Source organism: Triticum aestivum, chromosome 4D, assembly GCF_018294505.1.
Source record: "Triticum aestivum cultivar Chinese Spring chromosome 4D, IWGSC CS RefSeq v2.1, whole genome shotgun sequence".
Taxonomy (NCBI): domain Eukaryota; kingdom Viridiplantae; phylum Streptophyta; class Magnoliopsida; order Poales; family Poaceae; genus Triticum; species Triticum aestivum.
The window spans coordinates 178,461,739-178,476,378 of record NC_057805.1 but is presented as its reverse complement, the minus strand read 5'-3'; positions in this window follow the sequence as shown (position 1 = coordinate 178,476,378).

The window sequence follows — 14,640 nt, the reverse complement described above, 5'->3', positions numbered from 1 at the left end:
TACTTTGAAAGAGATTGTCCAATTTGTACACGAAGTGCATCTAGTTTTTGCCGTAATCCTCTCAACTTCTTAGCCCATGCTATGTGGGTGAAATTATGATACCATGCCAAGTTTCAACCGTTTTACAGCTCTTTTGAAGTGCTTTTCTATTTAAGGGTCATTTAGCTCAAAAAATCATTAAATGCATGAGAAATAGCGAATGAAGTCAGAAAAGGGTTGAAACTTGATGATCTGGCTTTGAATAGTGCATATTGAACACATAAAAAGTCTGGAGTTAATATAAGTTAAAAGATGAAATCCCTTTGCAATACATGAGTTTTCGTCTGAAACCCTTATAGTTTGAAAGAGATTGTAAAGTTTGTACACGAAGTGCAGCCAGTGCTTACCGTAACCCTCTCAACTTCTTAGTACATGCTATGTGGGTGAAATTATGATACCTAGCCAAGTGTCAGCCTTTTTAGAGCTCATATGCAGTGCTTTTCGATTTCAGGGTCAATTAGCTCAAAAAATCATTAAATGCATGAAAAATAGCAAATGAAGTCAGAAAAGGGTTGAAAATTGATGATGTCGTTTGAATTGTGCATATTGAACGCACAAAAGGTATGAAGTTAAAGTAAGTTAAAAAATGGAATCCCTTTGTAATAGATAAGTTTTCGTGTGAAACAGTGATACTTTGAAAGGGATTGTCCTGTTTCTACAGGAAGTGCATCCAGCTTTTGTCGTAACCCTCTCAACTGTTTAGCACATGCTACGTGGGTGAAATTATGATACCATGCGAAGTTTCAACATTTTTCATATTTCATTTGTAGTGCTTTTCAATATTGGGGTCATTTAGCTCAAAAAAATCATTAAATGCATGAAAAATAGCAAATGAAGTCAGAAAAGGGTTGAAAATTGATGATGTGGCTTTGAATGGTGCATATTGAATACACAAAAAGTCTTTGGTGAAAATAAGTAAAAAATGAAATCCCTTTGTAATAGATGAGTTTTCGTCCAAAACCGTGATACTTTGAGAGAGATTGTTCAGTTTGTACACGAAGTGCATCTAGTTTTTGCCGTGACCCTCTCAACTTCGTAGCACATGCTATGTGGGTGAAATTATGATACCATGCAAAGTTTCAACCTTTTTAGAGCTCATTTGTAGTTTTTTTCTTTCTATTTTCGGGTCATTTAGCTCAAAAACAATCATTAAATGCATGACAAATAGAAAATGAAGTCAGAAAAGGGTTGAAAATTTATGATGTGGCTTTGAATGGTCATATTGAACGTAGAAAAATCTGGAGTTAAAATAAGTTAAAATTGAAATCCGTTTGTAATACATGAGTTTTCGTCTGAAACCCTTATAGTTTGAAAGAGATTGTAAAGTTTGTACACGAAGTGCAGCCAGTGCTTACCGTAACCCTCTCAACTTCTTAGTACATGCTATGTGGGTGAAATTATGATACCTAGCCAAGTGTCAGCCTTTTTAGAGCTCATATGCAGTGCTTTTCAATTTCAGGGTCATTTAGCTCAAAAAATCATTAAATGCATGGAAAATAGCAAATGAAGTCAGAAAAGGGTTCATAATTGATGATGTGGCTTTGAATTGTGCATATTGAACGCACAGAAGGTATGAAGTTAAAATAAGTTAAAAAATGGAATCCCTTTGTAATAGATGAGTTTTCGTCTGAAACAGTGATACTTTGAAAGGGATTGTCCTTTTTGTACAGGAAGTGTATCCAGCTTTAGTAGTAACCCTCTCAACTAATTAGCACATCCTACGTGGGTGAAATTATGATACCATGCAAAGTTTCAACCTTTTCAGAGTTCATTTGTTGTCCTTTTCAATATTGGGGTCACTTAGCTCAAAAAAATCATTAAATGCATGAAAAATAGCAAATGAAGTCGGGAAAGGGTTCAAAATTGATGAGGTTGCTTTGAATGCTGCATATTGAACGCACAAAAATTCTGGAGTTAAAATAAGTTAAAAAATGAAATCCCTTTGTAATAGATGAGTTTTCGTCTGAAACCCTGATACTTTGAAATAGATTGTCCAGTTTGTACATGAAGTGCATCCTGTTTTTGCCGTAACCCTCTCAACATTTTAGCACATGCTTTGTGGGTGAAATTACGATACCATGTGAAGTTTCAACCTTTTCCGAGTTCATTTGTAGTTCTTTTCAATATAGCGGTCATTTAGCTCAAAAAATTCATTAAATGCATGAAAAATAACAAATGAAGTTAGAAAATGGTTTAAAATTGATAATGGTGCATATTGAACGCAAAAAAATTCTGAAGTTAAAATAAGTTAAAAAATGAAATCCCTTTGTAATAGATGAGTTTTCATCCGAAACCCTGATACTTTGAAATAGATTGTCCAGTTTGTACACGAAGTGCATCCTGTTTTTGTCATAACCCTCTCAACCGTTTAGCACATGCTATGTGGGTGAAAATATGATACCATGCCATATTCATCCTTTTCAGAGTTGATTTGTAGTGCTTTTCAATACCGGGGTCATTTAGCTCAAAAAAATCAATAAATGCATGAAAAATAGCAAATGAAGTCAGAAAAGGGTTGAAAATTGATGATTTCGCTTTGAATGGTGCATATTGAACGCACAAAAATTCTGGAGTTAAAATAAGTTAAAAAATGGAATCCCTTTGTAATAGACGAGTTTTCGTCCGAAACCTTGATACTTTGAAAGAGATTGTCCAATTTGTACACGAAGTGCATCCGGTTTTTGCCGTAATCCTCCCAACTTCTTAGCACATGCTATGTGGGTGAAATTATGATACCATGCCAAGTTTCAACCTTTTCAGAGTTCGTTTGTAGTGCTTTTCAATTTCATTGTCATTTAGCTCAAAAAATCATTAAATGCATGAAAAATATCAAATGAAGTCAGAAAAGGGTTGAAAATTGATGATGTGGCTTTGAATGGTGCATATTGAACTCACAAAAAGTCTGGAGTTAAAATAAGTTAAAAATGAAGTCCCTTTGTAATAAATGAATTTTCGTCCAAAACCTTGATACTTTGAAAGAGATTGTCCAGTTTGTACACGAAGTGCATCCAGTTTTTGCCGTAACCCTCTCAACTTCTAAGCACATGCTATTTGTGTGAAATTATAATACCATGCCAAGTTTCAACCTTTTCAGAGCTCATTTGTAGTGCTTTTCAATTTCAAGGTCATTTAGCTCAAAAATCATTAAATGCATGACAAATAGCAAATGAAGTCAAAAAGGGTTGAAAAATTATCATGTGGCTTTGAATGGTGCATATTTAACGCACAAAAGGTATGGAGTTAAAATAAATTAAAAATGAAAGCACTTTGTAATAGATGAGTTTTCGTCCGAAACCCTGATACTTTGAAAGAGATTGTCCAGTTTGTCCAGGAAGTGCATCCAGTGTTTGTCGTAACCCTCTCAACTGTTTAGCACATGCTATGTTGGTGAAATTATGATACCATGTCAAGTTTCAACCTTTTCAGAGTTCATTTGTTGTGCTTTTCAATATCGGGGTCATTTAGCTCAAAAAATTCATTAAATGCATGAAAAATAACAAATGAAGTCAGAAAAGGGTTGAAAATTAATGATGTGGCTTTGAACGGTGCATATGGAACGCACAAAAGGTATGGAGTTAAAATAAGATAAAAAATGAAATCCCTTTGTAATAGATGAGTTTTCGTCCGAAACCCTGATACTTTGAAAGAGATTGTCTAGTTTGTACACGAAGTGCGTCCGGTTTTTGCAGTCATCGTCTCAACTTCTTAGCACATGCTATGTGGGTGAAATTATGATACCAAGCCCAGTTTCAACCTTTTTAGAGCTCATTTGTAGTGCTTTTCTATTTTAGGGTCATTTAGCTCAAAAAATCATTAAATGCATGACAAATAGCAAATGAAGTCAGAAAAGGGTTTAAAATTGATAATGTGGCTTTTAATGGTGCATATTGAACGCACAAAAATTGTGGAGTTAAAATAAGTTAAAAAATGAAATCCCTTTGTAATGGATGAGTTTTCGTCCGAAACCGTGATACTTCGAAAGAGATTATCCAGTTTGTGTAGGAAGTGCATCTAGTGTTTGTCGTAACCCTCTCAACTATTTAGCACATGCTATGTGGGTGAAATTATGATACAATGCCAAGTTTCAACCTTTTTAGAGCTCATTTTATTGCTTTTCTATTTCATGGTCATTTAGCTCAAAAAAATAATTAAATGCTTGAAAAATAGCAAATGAAGTAAAGAAAGGGTTAAAAATTGGTGATGTGGCTTTGAATGGTGCATATTGAATGCACACAAAGTCTGGGGTCAAAATAAGTAAAAAAATGGAATCCCTTTGTAATAGATGAGTTTTTGTCCGAAACCGTGCCACTTTGAAAGAGATTGTCCAGTTTGTACATGAAGTGCATCTAGTTTTTGCTGGACGGACACACTTTTCTTGGTCAATGCCCGGGGCCTCGGAAAATCAACACGTCGTAGCCCTACCTAGGCTTAGCAGAGAGGTCCCCGCCATTCTACATCCTAAGCACTCCGGGGTCTGGGCCCATCGCCCGTTGCACTCCGGGTCGTTGTGCGACGAGCCGGGACGAGAACCACCTCATACTAGATGGCACTGGCCCGATAGGCCCACAATGCTGAACTGGACATCTGACAAAGCTTCGGCTGATACGGCGACGTCGAGGACCATATCTACTCTCGCGTGGTGGTTAGTGCGTAAAGGCCATAGGCCAACTCAGAACAAATACTCAAACCTGTTAGTGCGTTGGGGGCTCGCGGAGACGAGCAGAGACTCACGATAATGTGACCCCGTCGCCCCATCTCATGTACTTACGGCAAGGGCCCATAATGCCTAGCCGTGCCACGTAGAAAACTCACGGGTGCTCCACGGGCCCGCCCGACTTTCACATCAACTCGCGGGGACTCCTCAGGGCCGACCCGAGTTCAACAATGGTCTCAAGTAAAGTCCGGGTAACCGCGTGTCCAAACATCAAGGGAAAACCCGAGGAATCACCCTCGGTGAATTCCACTCAATGTAATCATCAAGGTGAACGTAAGAGGAACCACCCTCCAGGTTCACACTTGAGGGGTTGCACGACAGAGCCGTATCGGGAGTGGTGAAGGAGGAACCACCCTCATTGACTGCGACCAAATAGCTACACTACAGTGTTGTCATCGGGAGTGCGTTGTGAGGTCTCACCCTCAACACTCGATAGTAGCTCTGTAGAGTCGAGCAACAATAGGGGCGGGATGTGATGTGAGGTGTCGGGCTCTGGTCGTCGATCACGTTGATCGAGTCGTCGATGATAAAGCAGGGGCAACAAGGACAAGGTGGGGGTCACAGATGGATCACTAACGAACCTATACTAAGCAGTTTTGGATAAGCAGGTAAGGTACAATGAGTAGGTTACAAAAGCAGGCTATGCATCAGAATAGGAGCAATCATTTACAGTAGGAAAATCTAATGCAAGCATGAGAGAATGGAATGGGCGATATCGGGATGATCAAAGGGGGGCTTGCCTGGTTGCTCAGGCGATGTCGACATAGTCGATCACAGGGGCATCAACAACGGTCTCGGGGTCTACCGAACAAGAAGAGCGGGAAGAAACAATAAATATAAGGAAAACAAGTGTAACACAGATGCAAGACACGACAAAAAGCAGCACTAGGGGTGTTCTACCGCGGTGCTACATGATACCGGCAAAGGGGGAAAACATCCGGGAATGTTTTCCTGAAGTTTGGCATATTTGGATAGACGAAACAGAGGGGAAAAGTTGCATGTTCGCTATTCTAGGGGCACGTGACATAAGAATGGAGAGCGTATTCCGATTCGTCTCGTCGTTCTGAGCAACTTTCATGTATAACACCTTTTCATCCGAGCTACGGATTAATTTCTACGATTTTTCAAAGATTTAACAATATTCTTGAATTTAATTTTAATTCGAAATAAAAGCTAAAATGTTAGATGCACCCAGCACAGGGTACACAAAAGTGCACCTAGTGACTGACAGGTGGGCCAGGGGGTCCTAGTTGACGAGTCAACATTTGACTGGTCAACAGTGGGTGGGGCCCCCCACACTAGCTAATTAGGCTAACTAGTAATTAGTTTAGTTAAACATAATTAATTAATTAATTATATTTTTATTATTTATTTTTAAAATCTTTTTTAACTAGGGACGTGGGGGCCCGCTGGCAGTGGCACCAGGCCAGCGGGGCGGGGCGCGTTAACGGGGCGGGTGTGGGCGCTGGCGCCCGCACGCGAGGCCACCAGAGGCGAGGCCAGAGGGCACTGCCGGGGCCTCGACTTTGGCCGGAGTGGCGACGGAGCGGACGGCGGGGTGAGCTGCGAGCGGCGGTGGCCAGTGGCCGCGGGTGAGGTCTGGGGAGGCGGGGCACGACGCGGGGTGGGGCTGCACGCGTGGCGATACAGCGAGGCACGCGGGGCCGATGCGGGATGCGGCGGGTGTGTGGGGGGAAGCAGGGCGGGGCACGTGTGCCGGCGAGGTGAGCTGCGGCGGCCGGAGCAAGAAGCGGCGGCGGCGAAAGTAGGGGGCGGCGACAGGGGAGGGAGGCTGCAGCACGGGAGGAAGGGTCGTGCGTGGGGTGACGGCAGCGGAGCAGCAGCAAGTCAGCAGCGAGCAGGGGCGGGCTCGTGGCAGCAGCGTCAGCAACAGAAGCAGCTCGTGCAGCGGCACAATGGATGGTGCCGGCAGAAGCAACAGGGCGGTACCGGCGAGTGAGCGCGGAGTGGGGGGGGGCAAGGCAACCAGGGGCGCGACACGAGGGCGTGCAGGGGCCCGGGCGCGCAATGGTGGCGAGCGACTGTGGGCAGTGGCCGGAGTTGGTGCCCAAAGGAATCGAGCTCATGCGCCCAGGTTCGACGATCACGTGGCCCAAGCAACTCCTACGCAAGGCCACGAGCATGGTGGCGTGCTCGACATGCTCTGGAACGAACAACATCGACCGGGGTGAGCCCATTTGCGGCGACAGGGGCTCGGCAACAGCAGCAACTTAACCGAGGCACGGGATCAAGCTAGGGTAAGAGGGGAGAGATGTAGGGGCTCACCGGGAGCATGTAGGTGTGCAAAAGGCGGCTTGGGGAAGGCTCGCTGGCGCCGAAACCATCGCCGGAGTGCGTTGGAGCCGAGGAAGAAGAAGACGAGGCGTGGCGGTGATGCAGTGATCCCCGACTCAGACTCGTGGTCGAGGATGACGTAGCGGAAGCGGGCGGAGCTCGTGGACTCGACGAAGAGGCAGGAGGAGGCCGGCGGCTACGCAGACGACGACGGTGCAGCCATGGGAGCGCTCGGGCGCCGGTCCAGATCGAGAAAGGGAGCGAGGGGAGAGGAGAGGGGGAACTAGGGATCTAGGGTTCGACGGGCGGACGGACGCGGTCTTGTAGGCGAGGGCAGAGTCGGCCGATGGCTGCCACGGTGGCAAGGCGCCGTGGATGGCTGCCACGGCCCCCTCCCCTTGAACAGGAGGTGGCAGGAGGGTGGTTGGGCCTGACCTTGTTGGCTAAAGGGGCCAAGTGGCCCAATAGGTTTAGGTCTTCCCTTATGTTTTCTTCTCTGTTTCTTTTATTTCTACTTTGATTTGCAAATTGTTAGACCACCCATTCACATTTGTAAAATATGAGACTTGGCTCAATAAATTACATGCAACACTTAGCACTGTCAGAAAATGGTTTGATGGAAAGATGATTTCATTTGGATTTGTATTAATTATAGATGGGATAAATATTGCTATTTTGGTACTATTTTATTCACAAAAGAGCATTAAAATACTTTTCAAAAGTGTTGGGTCACCGCCATAATTAGTTATGGAATATTTGCTGCACGTTGAACATTTTATTTTGCATGTTTGAGGAATTTGAAGTTTGGGCTTTAATTTGAATTTCAGTTTGAACTACGATTTGGATCAAGCGAAGATTAGCAACGGTAATGTGATGACACGGCACCATTAGCAGGGAATTACTGTAGCTTACTTATCTGGGCATCACAATTCTCCTCCACTACAAGAAATCTCGTCGCGAGATTTAGGAGGTAGAAGAAAACAAAGCGGGGTATTCATCACGAAGATGATCCTCGCGATCTGCTACCTCTTGAGCATGCGTTGGTTTTCCCTTGAAGAGGAAAGGGTGATGCAGCAAAGTAGCGTAAGTATTTCCCTCAGTTTTTGAGAACCAAGGTATCAATCCAGTAGGAGGATACACACAAATTGCCTTATACCTACACAAACAAATAAGAACCTTGCAACCAACGCGATAAAGGGGTTGTCAATCCCTTCACGGCCACTTGCAAAAGTGAGTCTGATAAAGATAATAAGATAATATTTTTGGTATTTTTGTGATATAGATTGGAAAGTAAAGATTGCAAAATAAAATAGATCGGAAACTTATATGATGGAAAATAGACCCGGGGGCCATAGGTTTCACTAGTGGCTTCTCTCAAGATAGCATAATCTACGGTGGGTGAACAAATTACTGTCGAGCAATTGATAGAAAAGTGCATAATTATGAGAATATATAGGCATGATCATGTATATAGGCATCACGCCCGTGACAAGTAGACCGAAACGATTCTGCATCTACTACTATTACTCCACACATCGATCGCTATCTAGCATGCATCTAGAGTATTAAGTTCATAAGAACAGAGTAACGCATTAGGCAAGATGAGATGATGTAGAGGGATAAACTCAAGGAATATGATATAAACCCCATCTTTTTATCCTGGATGGCAACAATACAATACGTGCCTTGCTGCCCTGCTGTCACTGGGAAGGGACACCGCAAGATTGAACCCAAAGCTAAGCACTTCTCCCATTGCAAGAAAGATCAATCTAGTAGGCCAAACCAAACAGATAATTCGAAGAGAGTTGCAAAGATATCAAATCATACATATAAGAATTTAGAGAAGAACCAAATATTGTTCATAGATAATCTTGATCATAGACCCACAATTCATCGGATCTCGACAAACACACCACAAAAAGAATTACATCGAATAGATCTCCAAGAGAATCGAGGAGAACTTTGTATTGAGATCCAAAGAGAGAGAAGAAGCCATCTAGCTAATAACTATGGACCCGAAGTTCTATGGTAAACTACTCACACATCATCGGAGAGGCTATGGTGTTGATGTAGAAGCCCTCCATGACCGATTCCCCCTCCGACGGAGCGCCGGAAAAGGCCCCAAGATGGGATCTCACTGGTACAGAAGGTTGCAGCAGTGGAAATAAGGTTTCGTCGTGCTCCTGGATGTTTTCGGGGTATATGAGTATATATAGGCGAAAGAAGTCGGTCAGGGGAGCCATGAGGGGCCCACGAGGGTGGGAGCGCGCCTACCCCCTGGGCGCGCCTCCCTGCCTCGTGGCCGCCTTGTTGGTTTCTTGATGTCCACTCCAAATCCCATGGAGCACGTTTGTTCGAAAAATAACTCTCCCGAAGGTTTCATTCCGTTTGGATTCCGTTTGATATTCCTTTTTTGCAAAACACTAAAATAGGCAAAAAAACAGCAATTTGCACTGGGCCTTTGGTTAGTAGGTTAGTCCCAAAAATAATATAGAAGTGTATAATAAAGCCCATTAAACATCCAAAACAGATAATATAATAGCATGGAACAATAAAAAATTATAGATACATTGGAGACGTATCACGATCCCAAGTGGCTCATCTTCAGAATGACTTGACCACTGAACTTTCCAAATTTGACAGCCCTTAGACGGGTGCGATGTTTAGCTTGAACGAGAATGCAGACCAGATAGAGGCTTCAGAATTCAATGTAACGTCTTCAATTCTCACAAAAGGAGAAGTGTTTCACGCATTCAAGAGATAAATCCATGCTTTGTTATTTCAAACAAGTGGAGCATGGTAGCTCACTATCTCATTTGAAGGATGTAGTAGATGGACGGTTCTAGTGGCGCAAATGATAGAAACGGTATGTGTTTTCAACCATTCCATTCCCAGAATGAGGTCGATATTGGGTGACTTCAGAACAATGGGGGAAACATGGAATTCCGACCTTTCAAGTTCAACGGAAACGTTGTGACTAACCATGGTGGTTTGTCACTGGCTCGTGGAATGCAGCTTGGAATTTCGGCCAAGTGATGGTGGTTCCAACAGGTAAGGATCGCCTATGGCTGTCCCACCATTGAGCAACAGGACCTTTCAGGTAATAAGCTGCGAAGTTGACATAGTCGGCGGGGCTATATCAGCAGACTCTGACTCGAAAGTGATGTCACGGAGCCAGTCATCAGCATCCATAGGAGCTGACTTGAGCTGCGACAGATGACAGGGTTGAGACGCGGAAAGTCTTGCAGAGTCACTGGGGTAGGTTGCTAATTCATAATGGGGTGAGGAAACTGAGCCATGATTACGTCCATGAATCATGATTCAACTCAACTGGTGTATCATTCCGGCCATGTATTCGGGAGGTGGTGGATTGTTACCACCACGGTCACGACCAGCGGTTCTAACCATCGTTCTTAATGCAAAAGGGGTAGTTTAGCAAGGGGGAAGCAAGTGTATGGAGTCACACACGATGTAATCAGAACAATGAGAAATGGCGCAGTATGTACAAAGCAGTAGTCATTGAGGACATACCGATACATATACGAAGGCAATCACACACTGTTCGTATGAGTTCGGACAAGAGAAACATCCTTGACATACCAGGCGACACCCATGCACGCGATAGAGGGATACATCAATAGGACATAACAAAGGCTACAACAACGTCGGATAAAACCACTAGAGTGAGGGATTTGAAGTGACGACGCAGGGTGCCCTTGATAAGAGGAAACTGCGGTCAGTGAATATTGTGAAGCAGAACTTGGCCTTCAATAAAAGAAAGGCATAATACAAATCTCCGGGTGGATGTGATCACGAGATCCTAAGGTTAGAGTTAGCAAAATCGTTTAACCTGAATAGAAGAGAGATCAGAGTCCCAGAGTATAGACGAGGAATAAAAGATCCTAATACCACCCAGTGGCGACGTGGGCCTGTAAGCCACACAACCATGTTAGTAAATCAGGTTTTCAAAGACTAGACTCAACTTCGGCCAAGGAGTTGGAAAGGGGGATCCTACACGCAGTCGGCTCTAATACCAACTTGTGACGCCCCGATAAGACCGTGCACTAATCATACACGCAAATGTGTACGATGAAGATCAGGGACTCACGGGAAGATATCACAACACAACTCTAGACACAAATTCAAATAATAGAAGCTTCATATTACAAGCCAGGGGCCTCGAGGGCTCAAATACAGAAGCTCGAAAGCACACGAGTCCGCGGAAGCAACAATATCTGAGTACAGACATAAGTTAAACATGGATGCCTTAATAAGGCAAGCACAAAAGCAACAACGATCGAAGAGGCAAGGCCTCCTGCCTGGGACCTCCTAACTACTCCTGCTCGTTGGCGGTCTCCACGTAGTAGTATCCATCGGCGGTGGTATCGGGCTCTAAGGATCCACCATCTGGTTGCAACGACCGGAAAGAACGAAAAGTGGGAAAAGGGGTAGCAAAGTGAGGGAGTCCTAGACTAAGGGGTCCTCGGGCGTCCGGCCTGTTGGACATGGGCCGGACTGATGGGCTGCGAAGATACAAGACCGAAGACTCTCTCCCGTGTCTAGATAGGACTCTCCATGGCGTGGAAGGCAAGCTTGGCGACCGCATATGAAGATTCCTTTATCTGTAACCGACTTTGTACAACCCTAGTCCCCTCTGGTGTCTATATAAACCGGAGGGCTTAGTCCGGAAACGGATGCAGTCATACAAGCTAGACTTCTAGGGTTTTAGCCATTACGATCTCATGGTAGATCAACTCTTGTAATACTCATATTCATCAAGATCAATCAAGCAGGAATTAGGGTATTACCTCCATACAGAGGGCCCGAACCTGGGTAAACATTGTGTCCCCCGTCTCCCGTTCCATCGACCCTAGAGGCACAGTTCGGGACCACTACCCGAGATCCGCCAGTTTTGACACCGACATTGGTGCTTTCATTGAGAGTTCCACTTTGCCGTCCCCAAAAGGTTCGATGGATCCTACAATTGTTAACAAAGATGCTGTCTAAGGGGAAACCTTCCTCCCCGGACAGATCTTCCTGTTCGGCGGCTTTGCACTATGGGCCAACTCGCTTGGCCATCTGGAGCAGATTGATAGCTACGCCCCTGGCCATCAGGTCAGATTTGGGAGCTTGAACTACGTCGCGGATATCCGTGGAGACTTGATCTTTGATGGCTTTGAGACCACGCCAGCCGCTCCCTGTCCCTACGGTGAACATGACTTAAATCTGTCACCGGTCCATACTTAGGAAATTGCACCTGTAACTACTCCGGCCTTAGATCCGGAGCAGATCGCGACATCCAAGGACGGGAAGCTCAACCCCGCCATGGAAGCCGCAGAGTCCGCGGTGTTGGAGCCGCACACAGACCTAACCCCGGATGATATCGGTGTCTCCGGAGCCTCAGACTCGTTTCCGGCCTTAAGTTCGGAACCATGTGTGATTGCGCACGTCGAGCTGGATCAGTCATCGATCGCCGAATTCAGCACCGCGGACATCTTCTGGCACTCGCCTTTAGGCGACATGTTAAACTTATTAAAAAATCTATCCCTAGCGGGGGACTCATAGCCGAACTATGTCTGGTTCGGACTGGAGGCTGATGAAGGGGAATTTCGCTTCCCACCCGCCACCCACTACATAGCCACTGTCGAAGACTTAACCGACATGCTCGATTACGGCTCTGAAGACATCGACGGTATGGACGACGATGCAGAGGAGGAGCATGGCCAAAACCCGCCGTTTACCGGACGCTGAACGGCCACTTCTTTGTACGACGTATACATGGTGGATACACCTAAAGAGAACAACGACGAGGACAAGGAAAAACCAGTTGAGGATGAGCCTCCTTAGACACAACCAAAGCGTCGGCATCAGCGGCGCCGCCCTAAATCCCGCCGTAGCAAGGACAGCAACACCAGCATAGGAGACGAGCACACTCCGGATGTGCTGAAGACAGAGAAGATCCCGACGAACAAACGGCCGAACAGGATGATCGGGAAGATGGGCAAGTCAGCCCTGATGAACAGGCCATAAATGACGACTCGGAGGGCAGCACTTATCTTCAACCCTCCGATGATGAGGTGAGCCTTGGCAATGAGGATTTTATTGTGCCTGAGGAACCTCTCGAGCAAGAGCGCTTTAAGCGCCAGCTAATAGCCACTGCGAGGAGCCTTAAAAAGAAGCAGCAGCAGCTTCGAGCTGATCAAGATCTGCTCAACGATAGATGAACTGATGCCCTGACAGCCGAAGAATACGGCCTTAAGCGCCCAGCCAAAAGTTACCCGAAGCGCAAATTGTTACCTCAGTTCGATGACGAGGCGCCAGAGCCCGTACCATCATCGCGCAATGCGGCTGACCTACCACCACGAGAGTTGATTAAGCGGAAACTCAAGCCGAACACCAGACCGCCTTACCCCACCGTAAAGGCAGGGACAAAACAGCCCGGGGTTACACATATGACCTTCGGCAGGACCTGGATAGTAGAGCAGGACACACAAGATCGATCTATGGATCGCGAGGACGTGCCTCGACACGCAACGACGGCTACCTATTCAGACGTGACAAACCTAGTCACGCCCGGGCCGAAAACCGCAGGCGGACTCCATCGGAGCTACGTCGTGATGCGGCCCAATATAGAGGCGCCGCACACCCTCTCTGCTTCACTGACGAAGTAATAGATCATGAATTCCTAGAAGGGTTTAAACCCGTAAACATCAAATCATACGATGGAACAACTGATCGCGCGGTATGGATCAAGGATTTTATTCTCCACATCCATATGGCCCGCGGAGATGATCTTCACGCCATCAAATATCTCCCACTAAAACTCAAAGGGCCAGCTCAGCACTGGCTAAATAGCCTGCCTGAAAATTCTATTGGCAGCTGGGAGGACTTGGAAGAAGACTTCCTTGACAACTTCCAAGGTACATATGTCCGGCCACCAGACGCCGATGACTCAAGTCACATAGTTCAATAGCCCGGAGAGTCAGCCAGGAAATTCTGAACTAGGTTCCTAACTAAAAAGAACCAGATCGTCGACTGTCCGGATGCCGAAGCCCTCGCGGCCTTTAAACAAAGCAGCCATGACGAATGGCTCGCCCGCCACCTCGGCCAGGAAGAACCGAAGTCCATGGCAGCCCTCACGGCACTCATGATCCGGTTTTGCGCGGGTGAAGATAGTTGGCTGGCCCGTAGCAAAAACACAAAAAGCGAAACGGGCACCCCCGAGGTCAAAAATAGCAACGGCAAGCTCCGATGCAGCAGACACAAATGCCGAAGCAATGGCGACAACACCGATGACACGAGAGTCAACGCCGGATTCAGTGGCTCCAAGTCTGGCCAGCGGAAGAAGCCATATAAAAGAAACAATCAGGGACCATCCATCCTGGACCGCATACTCGATCGTCCGTGCCAGATCCACGGCACCCCAAACAAACCAGCCAATCATACCAACAGAGATTGTTGGGTTTTTAAACAAGACGGCAAGTTAAGTGCTGAGAATAAAGAAAGGGGATCGCAAAGCGAGGACGATGATGAGGAGCCCCGGCAGCTGAACACAGGGGGACAAAAGAAGTCCCCCCCGGTCAAAATGGTGA